Source organism: Castor canadensis, chromosome 13 (genome assembly GCF_047511655.1).
Source record: "Castor canadensis chromosome 13, mCasCan1.hap1v2, whole genome shotgun sequence".
NCBI lineage: Eukaryota > Metazoa > Chordata > Mammalia > Rodentia > Castoridae > Castor > Castor canadensis.
Window position 1 is genome coordinate 95,224,858 of NC_133398.1, and position 15,821 is coordinate 95,240,678.

Here is a 15,821-nt window from a genome sequence, read left to right on the forward strand (position 1 = left end):
TTTGCTGGATGAGATAAGGATAGCTATACAGGGAGTTGACTCACATTGATTTCCTGTGCATGTGTGTTACCTTCCTTGTTAATTCTTCTTGATCTAACCTTTTCTCTAGTTCCTTGTCCCCTTCTCCTATTGGCCTCAGTTGCTTTTAAGGTATGTGCTTTAGTTTCTCTGCGTTGAGGGCAACAAATGCTAGCTAATTTTTTAGGTGTCTTACCTATCCTCACGGCTCCCTTATGTGCTCACGCTTTTATCATGTGCTCAAAGTCCAATCCCCTTGTTGTGTTTGCCCTTGATCTAATGATATATGAGGGAGAACATATGATTTTTAGTCTTTTGGGCCAGGCTAACCTCACTCATTCCATCCATTTACCAGTGAGTGACAACATTTCATTCTTCTTCATGGCTGTAAAAAATTCCATTGTGTGTAGATACCACATTCTTGATCCATTCATCAGTAGTGGGGCATCTTGGCTGTTTCCATAACTTGGCTATTGTGAATAGTGCTGCAATAAACATGGGTGTGCAGGTGCCTCTGGAGTAACCTGTGTCACAGTCTTTTGGGTATATCCCCAAGAGTGGTATTGCTGGATCAAATGGTAGATCAATGTTTAGCTTTTTAAGTAGCCTCCAAATTTTTTTCCAGAGTAGTTGTACTAGTTTACATTCCCACCAACAGTGTAAGAGGGTTCCATTTTGCCCACATCCTTGCCAACATCTGTTATTGGTGGTGTTGCTAATGATGGCTATTCTAACTGGGGTGAGGTGGAATCTTAGTGTGGTTTTAATTTGCATTTCCTTTATTGCTAGAGATGGTGAGTATTTTAATCAGCAACTTTTGAATTTGAATTTATTTGATGGTATGTGCAAAACTGCAAATGATATATACATTTAAAATGGACTATTTTCAAGTATTCAAAGATACTTTTAACTATAGAGGATGGTTCTAGATCCTGCACTGACAAGACAAAGCACTACTATACTTCATTTATTTTTCGATTTTTTATTCATTTGTTCATATGTGAGTTCATATCTGAGTGAGGTTAGCCTGGCTCAAAAAACCAAAAATCGTATGTTCTCCCTCATATGTGGACATTAGATCAAGGGCAAACACAACAAGGGGTTGGACTATGAGCACATGATAAAAGCGAGAGCACACAAGGGAGGGGTGAGGATAGGTAAGACACCTAAAAAACTAGCTAGCATTTGTTGCCCTTAATGCAGAGAAACTAAAGCAGATACCTTAAAGCAACTGAGGCCAATAGGAAAAGGGGAACAGGTACTAGAGAAAAGGTTAGATCAAAAAGAATTAACCTAGAAGGTAACACCCACGCACAGGAAATCAATGTGAGTCAATGCCCTGTATAGCTATCCTTATCTCAACCAGCAAAAACCCTTGTTCCTTCCTATTATTGCTTATACTCTCTCTACAACAAAATTAGAAATAAGGGCAAAATAGTTTCTGCTGGGTATTGGAGGGGGGGGAGAGGGAGGGGGCGGAGTGGGTGGTAAGGGAGGGGGTGGGGGCAGGGGGGAGAAATGAACCAAGCCTTGTATGCACATATGAATAATAAAAGAAAAATGAAAAAAAAAAAGACAAAGCACTACTGTACTTCATTTATTTTTTGTTTTTTTATTCATTTGTTCATATGTGCATACATTGTTTCATCCATTTCTCTCCCCGCCCCCCCTCCCCCACCTCTCTCCCCCACCCCTATCGCTTCCAGGCAGAATCCGTTCTGCTCTTTTCTCTAATTTTATTGAAGAATAGACATGAGCAATATTAAGAAATACATAGCATTTTTGCCAGTTGAGATAAGCATATCTATACAGAGAGATTCCTAGCATTGCTTCCATGCACAAGTGTATTGCAACCCAAATTGAGTCCTCGCTACCTGACCTCTTCACTATTTCCCGGTCACCTTCCCAAATTGATCTCTGTCATTTGAAGGTTATTGTATTAGCTCCTCTGCAGTGGGGACATCAAACACTTTTTCATGTTAGATTTCTTTTGATTTACATTTATATTTTCTTATGCCATTATATGCTTACTCTATTTTAAATGGTTTTCTCTATAAAGAAAAAACCCTGAATTTAAAGAAAAATTAAAATCTAATACTGTGTTTTCTCTACTGTAATAAATATGCATTATGGAAAATAAATTAGTGTTTAGAGACCAGGCTAAACTATCTTTTAAATAGTAGACTACATTGTGTCCCTTGATAGAGACAGGGAGGTTAATTTTCATTTTGACAAATGATGTATTTTCTTATCCCCAATTAGGTTCTTTTGATATATTGATTTATATAGTCCAAGATTTGGTTGTACTTGAAAAATAGGAAGAGTTGCAACCACAGTTGATTGCCAATTCTGAGGAGCTTTGCATTCATTCATCTATTACCACAATCCACAAAGTGAATAGCATGGTGACCTACAAAATTCCTGTCAATGAATGAAGGTGAGATGAGAAAAATAATGTAGCTGTAATTCTCAAATTTTGTTTTCCTGGAACCAAGTCAAGTATAGCTGATACATTTTATTTCATTGGGTCGTTTGCAGATGGGTTTAGCTAACATTATACTCTGGATGTGTATAGTGGTTCCATTTTTGGGAAACATGTTTGACTTACCACAGAGTTAACCTAATGAGTTTACTGCACACTTTTCAAGAGAAACCAGCAGATTTTGTCAGCATTATAATTTAAATTCCCTTGAAGGTAGTAGTTGTCGATGGAAAATATTTGCTACAAGCTAGATACATAATCATTTTTTCAAGTATCTAGGCTCAGAATATAGAGATATTTAAATATTAAATATAGCAAAAGAAGTCTTAGTATTTTGAATCTTTACTGAGATTCAGTAAGTAGAGAAATGTTGCTTTATTGGGCCCTTTTGTCATGTTTCATTATGTAGATCCCATTTTGAAAAACTACTTATTATTAGATTTTAATTAATAGAACTTGAACCCATGAAGCAATGGATATTTATACTGCTCAATTCCTCAAATGAAGACTTGTTAAATTTTTTTAATGTTTTATAAAATCAACCTTTATGTGACAATGATGAAATAAAGTGTGTCTTTTAAATGTCTTAAAAGATTTTGATATTAATGTTGTATTAATACAGTTAAGTCATAGAATACATTCAATATAGCAAATCATACCTTTTCATTTTACTGTTTTCATCTAGTGACAATATACTTATATTATGCTTCATTATAAGGGAATAATTGTCACTTTTAATGATTTCAATTTAACAAATGTTATACTGTAAGTTTATACTCACCCTTATTGCCCGCTGAGTTTTTCTTAGATTCTTAAACATCATGGTTATTCATTCGCCTTCATTACTACCCTTATCAGCTATATTCTCTCCATTAGTTCTTACCAGAATTTCCAAGATCAATTTAAAACTTTAAAAACAGTTCTATTCTCCATTATACATCATAACTTATTTTGTAACTATATTCATTAACATTTATATTGAAGACTATTCTAAGATCTTCATGCATTTTGACTCATTTAAACTTTACTATAACTTAGTGTTCATAGTCTGTATCCAGTCATACAAAAATTATGTATTTAGCATTTATTAATGTACAAAATACTGTGGGTAAACAAGTTCTTCACTTTTCTGAAGCTTGAGACCTTATAAGAGAAAGGAAAGAGTATGGCAACGAATCAGAAACAACCAGATGGAGTCATTTAGGTATGCATTTCTCCCCCTTCATTATCTCTGGATGAATCATTATTTTGATCCAACTGTGTGATTATTAAGAATGAAGGGTAGTGTCTTATGGGTGTTTTTTTTTCAACATCTTAGTGCTGGAAAAATAGATTTCATTATTTAATGATGAGTAGATTGTATGCCATAATACAAGCCTCTTCCCTAAAGAGTAGTTAGGGAAGAGTGAAGCTTCCTGTGACCCAGTGGTTTAGAAAGGGTCACCAACAAGTGTGTTTTTCTAATAAGAAAAGTAGTCATGCATTAATAGAATTTTTTTGTATTAGGTATAGTCAAATACCTAGGATTCATACAACATCAAGTATAGTACTAAAATGGATACCATTGAGATTAAAACATTCATTTGACTAGATGGCCAAGTGGCTCAAGTTGGTTGAGAGCTTGGAACTCTGAGTTCACTTCATACACTAGTACTGCCAAAATCAAAAAAAATAAAGCATTTATTTGAATTCTTTGATTGTTCATAGCCTCTCTCATTTGAATTATCAGGTGGAAAGGAAAGCAGAAATAGAGCTCCATTAAAAATACAGATATGAAAATTCTTGTCCTCTTTTTAGGAACTACATCTGAAATTTTTTATAGAGAGAAATGAATTCCAAGAAGTACAGATTGCCTCTTTGTTAATCAGTAGGAATAATTATAAGACTCTTCCCTTTCTAAAAAGAACACCAGGAACAGCATTTCTACATATTACTGATCATACCTAAATGTCAGTCATGTGTGCCTTTCATGTGGCACAAAAACTACATGGCTAAAATGGTATCACTTTTGTGATCCATAAATTAATGTCGATAAATTAATGCTCTGGGATTTCAATGTTAGACTCAATAGTAGGAGTGGTCACAAATTTTGATGCCTACAACTCATTTTGTAGTACCAGTTCTGCATTAGCTGTACCAGCTTGTTATAAAACAGCAAAAACCAGCTGTGGAAAGACTTAATGTGATATTAAGTAATGCCATCAAGAATCAAATAAAAACTTGAAGTTCTGAGGCCAAGAGCAACTACCAGTTTCTGTGACAAATTTGTGACATTCATTATCCTTTTGGAATAAATGGACTACAGATGTTTTTCAACTTGATGATTTCAAGAAGAGTAACATTGAAAAGATTTGTTTACAGTCTAATAATTTAAGATGTAGGACTAAGCATTATGTAAAACCACAATTTTTAAGGTTTAACATATACTTGAATTATTTCATCTCAATATTGTTAACAGATTTAAATTCTTGAAATTTTATCATTTTAATGTAACTGTTGCTTCTTGTGAAGTTTCTGAGGAACCACTCATGATATTTTTTACCCATTAAAAGTAAGCATTTGGGAGTAATGAGCAAATTATAATCTAAATTGCAAAAGCTTTGGCCTAATGCTCCAAGTTCACTTGTGCCTCCTCTTTCTATTACTTGAGGCTCAATTTAGTATCTAGACATGTAATCCAACAACAGAAAAAAATGTGACTGACTTCCATACCATTTTAAACTTTGTGCAACTATGATTCTACAAGTCTGGTGGCCTAAACTCTGACTTAGTTTTCCTTACCATATGTAGAGGAATGAAAATTTGTTCTTTTGTGCCCATCAAGGTGTGAAATAAGACTCCAGGAAGGAATAAGCCACATCTGGTCTTCAGGATCCTTCCAGTGTCATCAGTCACTGAAATCAAACCTCCATGAGAATACTTAAGCAGAGGTATGACACTCATCTGTATTAGTTGGCTTTTCTCCATAGCAAACAACTACAGTGTACCAAAAATGAGCAATTATTTTTCTTCACTCACACAAGTCTGCAGGTCAGCTAAGTTGGTTCTGTTCCATATAGCTCATTCTACATTTCAAGGACAATGCCTAACCAGGACCTGGGACTTAGCTTCAAACTTGTACACTGACATTTCTCCAGCATTCAAACTAAACAAACCAAGTCTTATGACTAAAACAAACTTCAATGGAACCCATTGTCCCTTAGTATTCTCAGGGGATCAGTTCAAGGACTCAAACAATCATGCGTGATACCAACATCCATGGGCTCTTGATTCCTTACAAGAAATAATGTAGAATTTCTATATAACCTATACTCATCCTCTCACATACATACTGTAAGTCATCTAGGTTACTTGCACCTAATACAAAATGAAGTTTTGTGAATAGTAGTTACAATGTCCTATTATGGGAAAAATGGCAAGAAAAATCTGTGCATATTTAGTGCAGCTGCAATTTTTAAAAGCTATTTTGATAAGACCTTTTTGAATCTGTAGGTGGAGAACTTGAGATATCAAGAGCCAACTCTATATTCTCTCATGGTAATGGGGCTTAGAGCAAACTGTAGGTTTGAAGCAAGTTATTTAAGGGATCATGGGTAGCAAACTTGGTGTAAATGTCCAGACAGTAAGTAGTAAAGGCTTGGTTTGTTGCACCTACTTAAATCAGTCATTGTAGCTTGAAAGCAATCAGACAGTATGTCAATGAATAAACATGGTTGTGTTCCAACAACAAAAACCAGATGGCCTGGATTTGGCCTGAGGGCTTAAGTTGGCAACCATTAGATCACAGTTTGCTTTGGGTCATGAATATTCAAGCCCCTCCCTTTTTTAAGGCTCACTTGTTAAAATATCATTTGTTATTGCTACAGTTTCTTAAATTGAGTGTCTCTCTTAATTCCATATTCTGTGCAGCTGAACTGGATATTTCTTTGAAGTAATATCTAGACACCCCACTGAGAATTTTGATGTAAAAGCTTAGAAAAGGGGAAGATCTTTGGTATGCAATGCATAAAAATTCCTAAGAGTTCCACAATTCTATTTTTAATTATGTTCTAATTTCATACATACATGCTGAAAAAATGTTTCTTATTAGAATGCACTAGAGTACCTTATGCTCTTTATTAAACTCTTTATTTTACATAATAAACTGAAAACTTCCTAGCATATTAAGAGAGATATCCTCCAGGATATTATTGGTTCACCTTTGTTTCCATTTAGTTACTTAATATGTAAATTGTACCTTGAAATTACTATTCATAAAAGATCAGAATAGCTATCAAAAGCTATGTTGTAACTTTTGTTATTATTCTCCAGATGTCATTCATGCTATAATGTTCAAATTAAGGTGAATTTCTTTTGACTCTGAAGAATATGATACTCAGTTTTTCTTATTGAAAAAGTTAGCATGAGAATTTATGCATACAAAAGTATAAATGCATGAGGGGAATAACACTACCTATTTTTTGCTAGGTACTTTACAAAAATATTCCATGTAATTCTCTTCTAATAGTGCTGAAGTAGAATTGGAGAGTCAGTGGTCCTGTGAACTGCTGTACTTCCTGAGATTTAGGTGTTCTCTTACTTCTGTTCTTAAATAAGAAAGCTCACCCTTTGATATCCCAACAGCTTCATCCAAAGCAGTGTTCCCCACTGTTTCTCCTTACCTTTCATACACATCTAGCAATAGAATGTCTAGAACAAATCCAGAATTAAGTGAACAGTGTGATCTTGGTTGACACAGCAGTTGCCAGTCAAAGAACATGGCAGGTAGCTTGGTGATACCTGTGTTGTTGACAGCAAGGACCTGGGCACAGTTGGCTTTCAGTCCCATGGAAGACCCGTCAACCTCACTAGTGTCAAGTGCCTTTGGATCTACATTGATGAAGCACAAACTTCCATAGACAATTGTGTTTCCACATGTTTACTCTGTGTGTGTGCGTGCGTGTGTGCGTGCGTGCGTGTGTGTGTGTGTGTGTGTGTGTGTGTATTTTTTTTTGTGTTTTGGTGTTTACGTATTGATGATTCATCTGGGAAATGCCGTATTTATCTCCAGCTTTCTCCACGGGGTGACATTTGAGACACTGTTTTAAGAAAATTTAGATGTTCAGATTTCTTTATTTTCATGCATCTAATGTACCATGCTTTTAGCAATTCAATGTGAGGATGATGATTAATCTAGGAAACTGTCTACTCCCAAAAGCCTCCAGGTGTGTTCTCACTAGGATTCACAGGGAAATCCACTCTTCTTCAGGCAAACGTGAAGGGAATGGAGTGATGATGCTAATCCTACCCACTTAACACTGTCCTAATAATGTATTAGGTTTTGCTTATTCTGATAGCAGTAATAGTCATCATTCTTTCACAGACTTTTCATTCTTACCAAGGCAAGGCAGATTGGAACCAGATGGTTAGTACTACAGAAAAGTGAATACTTCTCTAAATTTTTTTAAAATCATTTAAGGATCACAGAAAAGTGTGGTAAGTCAAGATTACTGTTACCAAGATATAACAGATTCAAAATTTAGCAAAACCTTAAAGAAATTCTAGATATCATGGATTAAAATAGTGAAAGGAATTATTTCATAATGTTGGGCCATTGAGAATATAGAACACTCACACAAAGAACAAAAGACACGAGAAAATGTGAACTTGAGAGAGGGAACTTACTGTGTCACCCTCTTTTCTTGTTTCCTGTTCCTGTAGCATCTGATCATGACCATAGGAAAGTTGCTTGCAGCTGTGGAAGGTAAGAGTGCCAAGACCTGCAGCTGCACAAACTTTGGGATTTTCTCTTCTTTTTTTCTTCTTTCTGGAATGAAATTAAAAGATACACAGGTTTGAAAAGTCAAGTGATGCAGTGATACCAAATGAAAGTAAATTCTCTGCCTGAGTTCTCCAGTCCCCACTTACTATCTAGCTCTCTGTTATAAGACACTGTGTTTTGTTGGTGTTCATCAGATAACAATACTCCCATTACCTATTATTTAACTTTAGATAGTGTGTTGATTTTTTGTCTGCTGCTATAACAATATAGAGACTGTGTATTTTGTAATTTGTATTCAATAGTAGTGTATTTGGCCCATGATTCTGGAGGGTGGAATGTATAAGTTTGAGGGGCCACATCTGGTGAGAGCCTTTTCACTGTGCCATCCTGTGGTGAAAAGTAGAAGGGCAATCTAGTAATTAGAAGAGTGAAAAAGGGGGTCAAACTTGATTTTATAATGATCTAATTGCTGGGCACAGTGCCTCATGTGCATGGTTGTAGCTACACTGAAGTCTGAGATCAGACGGCCTAGGTTTGGGGCTAGCTCTGGCAAAGGTTCATGAGATTCCCTCTCAACTAATGACTGGGCTCCATGACACGGGATTGCCATGCCCAATTGGAGGATTTTGGCCCAGGTTGGCCATGGCATACATGCAAGACCCTATTTGCAAAACACTTAGAGTAAAAAGGGCTTAAGTAGCAGGTCACTTGTAAACACAAGGTCCTGAAGTTTAACCCTCAGTATGATCAAAAATCAATAAACAGAACTAAGAAGCAAAAAAAAAAAAAAGTCAACAAAGCTAGTTCACTCCTGAGATAATATACCCACTTTTAGTGTAAAGAAATTATCCTTTCATAAGAGTGACTAAGATCACTAGCTTTTAGGCTCTACCTTTTATACTGTCACTTTGGAAGGGATTAAAATATGACATACAATTTTGGGAAATACATTCAAACCATAGAAAATAATATCTACTGAATGAGAGGACTCATTCATATTTCTTGATCCATCAACATTTAAGTTATATTACTTTTGCTCCTCTGGTGGTTAGTTTTACAATTCTAAAGATTATGATGAAACTAGATTTTCTTACAGAGGTTTAAGTACATTTTGAGTCCTTGCTACACAAGGTAGGAAAGCTTGTTTCTAAAAAGACCGGCCACATGTCTGTGCTTGTATAACATTCAGACTTTCTTTTTCTTGCTTTACGAATGTTAATATTAGTAACATTCTTATTGGCATTATTGCTGTCATGCATGTTTTGTTTATGTGTTGACTATACAAACTGAAACTCATTTACATTATTCCAATTATTAACTTATCCTTTACTGAAGGGTCAAATAACATGGGTCTACCTATTGAGGGATAAACATGTGAACTTCTGTTATTAAAGTTTAAGAAGAATGTTCTGCATGATCTCTTTAAACTTAATCTTAAGCCCTTCTATCAAAGTATTCATTTGGACAATGATATTATTTCTAAGAAATTAAACATAAAACATTGAATATCTTTGATTGTTCTTCATTCATAGTCCGCCTATCATTAGATTTTTGACTCTGAAGATGTTTATTTTAATCAATTTTTCTTTATTCTCTTAATAATGTAGATTTTCATGATTTAACTATTATATCATTTCCATTTGGATCTTCTCAGTTTTGTTGTTGGTGTCTCCTAAATTTTATGAGTATTTTTGATCAACTTGAATGCTGGAAAACATTGACCAACAGCAGTAGGATGACTTTATCCTCTGTGGAATTAGAACTCTCCCTTTATGTATTATCTTTACTGTTGTTTTGGGGGGCGGTACATCATAGCATTTACAAAGGTTCTTACAATGTATCAAGTGTATCATACTTGAATTCACCCCTTCTACTGATCTCTTTCATACCCCCTCCTCTGATTCCTGGAACAGTTTCAGCAGGTATCATTTTTACATTCATATATATGTACATTATTTGCATCATATTCATCCTCCTATCCCTTTCGCCGCCATCTCCCCCAACCCACCAGTGCCAATCCCCCACCCTCTTGCAGACCCTGTTCCATGCACTTAGAACTCTGCCTTTAAGTAAAAAATGGATTTCAGTGCTAGGATGTAGTAAGTTACAAGTCCTGTTTTTGATATATTTAGATGTTTTGTTCATCATGTACTTATACAAATAGTTTTACATTTTAAAATATTTCTTTGAAATATTTTATTCACTTAGTTTTTGTGCACATCCTTAAATTTTGTTACTCATGCTGTACTCCTCTCACTGTCATACCTCCTTTGGGCCAAAGGCCTGGAGGTTAATTTCCAGTTACAGTCAGGAGAGAGCACCAAAGGGCAGTGGAACAAAGGTTTTCTGTCAGTGTCTGGATATCCTTAACTTTGTGGGGGCAAAAATTTGTTTAAATGGAGCTAGTAGGTATTAAGTGATTCAGAGTTCCAGGATCAGGAGTGAAATTACTCATAGTGACAGTGACCCAGATTGGAGATCAGGGTGAACAAGGACTGGAAATTGTTAGTCCAAAGGGAACAAATTTACAGTCTGTTAGCTGTCACAGAGATGTGAACAAGTAGGGGCCAGTCACCAATTAGAGAGCCTTTAAGCAGTTCTGAGGGCTGTTTCCAACCTGTTGAGGGAGGAGGGCCTGGCTTCTTAAAATGACAGGCATCTACTATCCACCAAAGGAGCTGAGGCAAACCTCCTTTCTGACAGTTGATAATACCATGTCAACAGCTGCTAACTGTTGCAGAGTCAGCCATATGGCAGAGGAGAGATTGAGTGTGGTAAGAGCACCAAATACACACTTTCTTTCTTATACAGACATTTCATTATCAATTCAGATAGTTAAAAGGAAAAACCAGAATTAAGAAAATAATTTTGTCTTTGTAACTTGCTTAAATATTGGTATCACTGGCATACCCATCACCTTTTCCTAACTCTTCTTCTTGGTGATGAAGGCAAAAGTTCAAGGTGCAATGAAAATAGACTGCTATGTGCTAAGTTATATCCTTCAAATTCTTAACATTGGAACTCTAACATCTCTTTTTCCTCTCTTTCTCACCACCAAGGAAAAACAATAAGAACATGGTTGTCTACAAGTCAGAAATAAAGCTCCTACCAGAAACCAACTGCGCTGACATCTTCTTTTCCCCAGAACTGTGAGAAATAAATTTCTGGTCTTAAACCCATCCAGTCTGTAGTATTTTGTTATAGTAAATAGAACTAAGAAATGTACCTTCTCACTCTTATTCCCTGTAGAGCTCTATCATTAAATTTAAAGAAATAATGACATTTTATTGAATTAATGTGTTTTCTTTTTCCCCAGGTTTTTATTGTAGCAACAAGCACATAATGTAAAATGTAATCATCATATTATTTTAAATTATATATTCAGTGGTAAGAAATACGCTCATAATGTTGTACAACCATCACCAGTGTTAATCTCCATAACTTTTTTCACCTAGTAAAGCACAAACTCTCTACTCATTAAATAACTCACTACTCTCCTTCCTCCAGCTCTGGCAGCTACCATTCTCTTTCTATCTAAGACTTTGACTCTTGAAGTATCTCCTCTTCATGGTATTCTACAGTGTTTCATTATGAAAATAGTTTTTATCACTTAGCATAATGTCCTCAAGGTTATCTATCTTGTAACCTATGTCAGAATTTCTTTCCCTTAAGAGTAAGTAACATTCAGTAATATTGTCTCACATTTTGTTTATCCATTTACTCATAGATGGACACCTGATATGTTTCCAAGTTATAGCTATTGTGAATATTGCCACTATGTCATGAGTACACAAATACATCTTTGAGACCCTCCTTGCAGTCATTTTGGGAATATACTTAGAAGTCAAATTGCTATATCATGTGATAATTCTGCTATAAATTTGTTCAGGGACCACTATGCTTTTATCTGCAGTGGCTAACCTGATATTGTTGGGTAAAATGTTCTGTATAGATCTGGTTGATCTACTCAATTTATTTGTTGTTTAAGTCCTCTCTTTTTAGCTTCTTTTCTCTCTGTTATAGTCATTATTGATGATGGGGAGGGGGTTAGAGGTCCTGATTTTGTACCAATGTCTATTTCACTCCTCAGTTGTCAACTTTTGCTTCAAGTATTTTAATGGTTCATTTTTCGGTGGACAGAAATTTATACTTGTTAAATCTTTAAAAGTATTGAGCCTTTAAACATACAATGTCATTTTTTCATCTCCTTTGCCTCTCACCCTTCTTGTCTTCCTTTGGTCTAGTATAGCCACAATTTTTGTCTGAATATAGCCACTATTACTCTCTTCTCTCTTCTGATTACTATGTATATGGAATGTCTTTTTTCCATGCTTTCAGTTTTCAATATTTGTGTTTTTAGATCAAAAGTTTCTGCCAGTGTATTGCTGACTAGACAGGAGATAAATTGCTAGTACTTCCTACTCATCCCTGAGTGCCCACAACAATGGTTTTGAGAAGAAATCATTATCTATTATATAGAGAGTAACGGTTACATGACATTGAAGGTGCCTTGACTTTCTAAGAAAAGCCATTCACTACAAGAGCTCTACCTGGCTCTTAATGGCTGTCTTAAAATATCATGAATAATTCTGGACATACAAGAATTGCTTTGGAGAACTTTTTTAAACTGCAAATTTTCTGGGTCTGGTTAATTGGAACCTGCAGGGAGTAGTGGTGGTCCTACAAATTCACCAGTTTGAATCTAATGCATATTGGGATACTTTACCAATGATTAGGTTCTAAAAGCACAGGTCTGTAACCTCTCTGATGCAGAGACAGAGAGTAGCAGACTGGTCCTGCAATAATCTGGGAACTGGGAAACATACAGAGATAAGTGCAGCCACATTCCTCACCTTAAATAGGTTCTGACAGATGCTTCATTGGGAGGCCAGTGTTCCCCATGAGCCTCATTGTTCTAAATACTGTCAAGATTTACCAGACTAGTATTGTCTTTCTAACCCTGTTATCCCTGTCTCTTACCCTGTTAAAAATCTACTCAAAGATGGACCAAAGACCTAAATATAAAACATGAAACTCTGAAAAAACTAGAAGAAATCATGGGGGAATCATCTCTAGACATTGGCACAGACAATCATTTACTGGATAGGACATGGGGAAATTAAAAAATTGGCAAATCAATTACATTAAACTAAAGTCCTGTATAGCAAAGGAAACCCACATAATGAAGAGACAGCCTACATAACAGGAGAAAATATTTGGCAGCTATTTGACAGAGGGTTAATATTCATAACATAGAAGAAACTAAAAAAAAAACATAACAATTAAAAGCTAATAATTTGGTTTTTAAAATAGGCAAATGACCTGAATGGGCTCTTCAAATATGAAGTAGGAATGCTCAACAAATATGAGAAAAATGCTTAGTATCATTAACTGTTATAGAAATACAAATCAAACCTATAATGAGATACCACATCTCCCCAGTCAGAATGGCTATTATCAGAATAATAATAATGATGATGATAATAATATTATTAATAATAAAGGCTGAAGTGTGTGTAGACAAAAAAAGGTCCTACATTGCTGTTGAGAATATAAGTTAGCACAGACATTATGGAGAATAGTATGCAGGTTCCTCAAAAACAAAAACCTGATGAAAGGACTAAGATTGTCCACACTATATAAATGCTACATTTCTGCTAATTTGGACTGAGAGGCTTTAGCAAGATCAGGAAGGATAAATGGGACTTAAATTTCTGGCCCCTACTGACCTCTTCAGCATTTCAATTCCTATAACTCCTATTAGTATCTCCAATCCAGTAAACTCTTTTTTTTCCCTCAGTGTTTCAACCCATAGACTTTGCTTTCTAGGAAAAATTCTACCACTTGATCTATGCCCCCACTCACCAACCCCCCCTCATTTTTTTCTTCTTTTGATATAGGATCCTTAGAATATTGTCCACAGCTGGCATCAAATTCTGACTCTTCTGGTTTCTGCTTCTTCAGCCCTGGAATTTTAGATGAGAGCCACCACACCTGAAGTGGAAAATCCACTCTAAAAAGCCACATACTCAAATTCTATGTGCTGTCTGTGAAAGAGTGTAGTATTCCTCTTAACACCCATTATTTTCTCACACTCTCCCTCTCCCTCTTTCTCTGTCTCTGTCTCTCTCCATCTTGTGTCTCTCCCCTCCCCCATCTTCAGCTCTACATCTATCTTATTAATTCCAAACTATAGTTTAAATTTCATTTCCAGTGAATTACTCAAGAAGCATTCCTTACCACCATCCCTGAAAATCTGTCATATCAGGTCCTTCTAATCTCTCACCCCATCTTTAACTTTGTGCAGTGTCTGTGGCAGTCTGGTGTTACACAGTTATCAGGGTTATTATGGTGAATTTCAGTTCCTCCCATTCAAAACTCACTTTGTGACAGATGGTCCTGAGTACCTTCTTTCTATTCTGCCAAGACCCATCCAAGTGCCTTTACCCTAGTGCAGGTTCAGACATCGTGTGTTAAGTGAATGACGTAAATGACAGATGTGCAATTTTAACACATCTTGTTATCCTCCCCATCCATGGTAGAAAATTGTTTCATTTATTCACTCAACAAAGTTTTAAAAATTTTTCAAAAGGCAGAGGTCTGTAGACATTAAGTCAGAGATAGACTTTTGCCTTAAAGTTCTTAGATGCTGGTAGGAATTAACAGATATGTATTCAAATAACTATTAAAGTGTAAGGGAAACCACAAACTATTAGTAAAATTAAGTGGCAGTCTTGTATGGTGGTTATAGGAAGAAAACACTTCATTTTTTTTTTCATTTTTCTTTTATTATTCATATGTGCATACAAGGCTTGGTTCATTTCTCCCCCCTGCCCCCACCCCCTCCCTTACCACCCACTCCACCCCCTCCCGCTCCCCCCCTCAATACCCAGCAGAAACTATTTTGCCCTTATCTCTAATTTTGTTGTAGAGAGAGTATAAGCAATAATAGGAAGGAACAAGGGGTTTTGCTGGTTGAGATAAGGATAGCTATACAGGGTATTGACTCACATTGATTTCCTGTGCGTGGGTGTTACCTTCTAGGTTAATTCTTTTTGATCTAACCTTTTCTCTAGTTCCTGGTCCCCTTTTCCTATTGGCCTCAGTTGCTTTAAGGTATCTGCTTTAGTTTCTCTGCATTAAGGGCAACAAATGCTAGCTAGTTTTTTAGGTGTCTTACCTATCCTCACCCCTCCCTTGTGTGCTCTCGCTTTTATCATGTGCTCATAGTCCAATCCCATTGTTGTGTTTGCCCTTGATCTAATGTCCACATATGAGGGAGAACATACGATTTTTGGTCTTTTGAGCCAGGCTAACCTCACTCAGAATGATGTTCTCCAATTCCATCCATTTACCAGCGAATGATAACATTTCGTTCTTCTTCATGGCTGCATAAAATTCCATTGTGTATAGATACCACATTTTCTTAATCCATTCGTCAGTGGTGGGGCATCTTGGCTGTTTCCATAACTTGGCTATTGTGAATAGTGCTGCAATAAACATGGATGTGCAAGTGCCTCTGGAGTAACAGTCTTTTGGGTATATCCCCAAGAGTGGTAT

The 15,821-nt window shown here is 36.0% G+C and overlaps 1 long non-coding RNA gene across 1 annotated transcript; it reads left to right on the forward strand.

The window, feature by feature from the left end:
• The first annotated feature begins 1,775 nt into the window (after positions 1 to 1,775).
• On the forward strand, positions 1,776 to 15,006 carry LOC141415535 (uncharacterized). The gene is made up of 4 exons (XR_012440504.1): positions 1,776 to 2,455; positions 5,325 to 5,430; positions 8,201 to 8,243; positions 11,321 to 15,006. It is a non-coding gene; the product is annotated as an uncharacterized lncRNA (long non-coding RNA).
• The last annotated feature ends 815 nt before the right edge of the window (positions 15,007 to 15,821 follow it).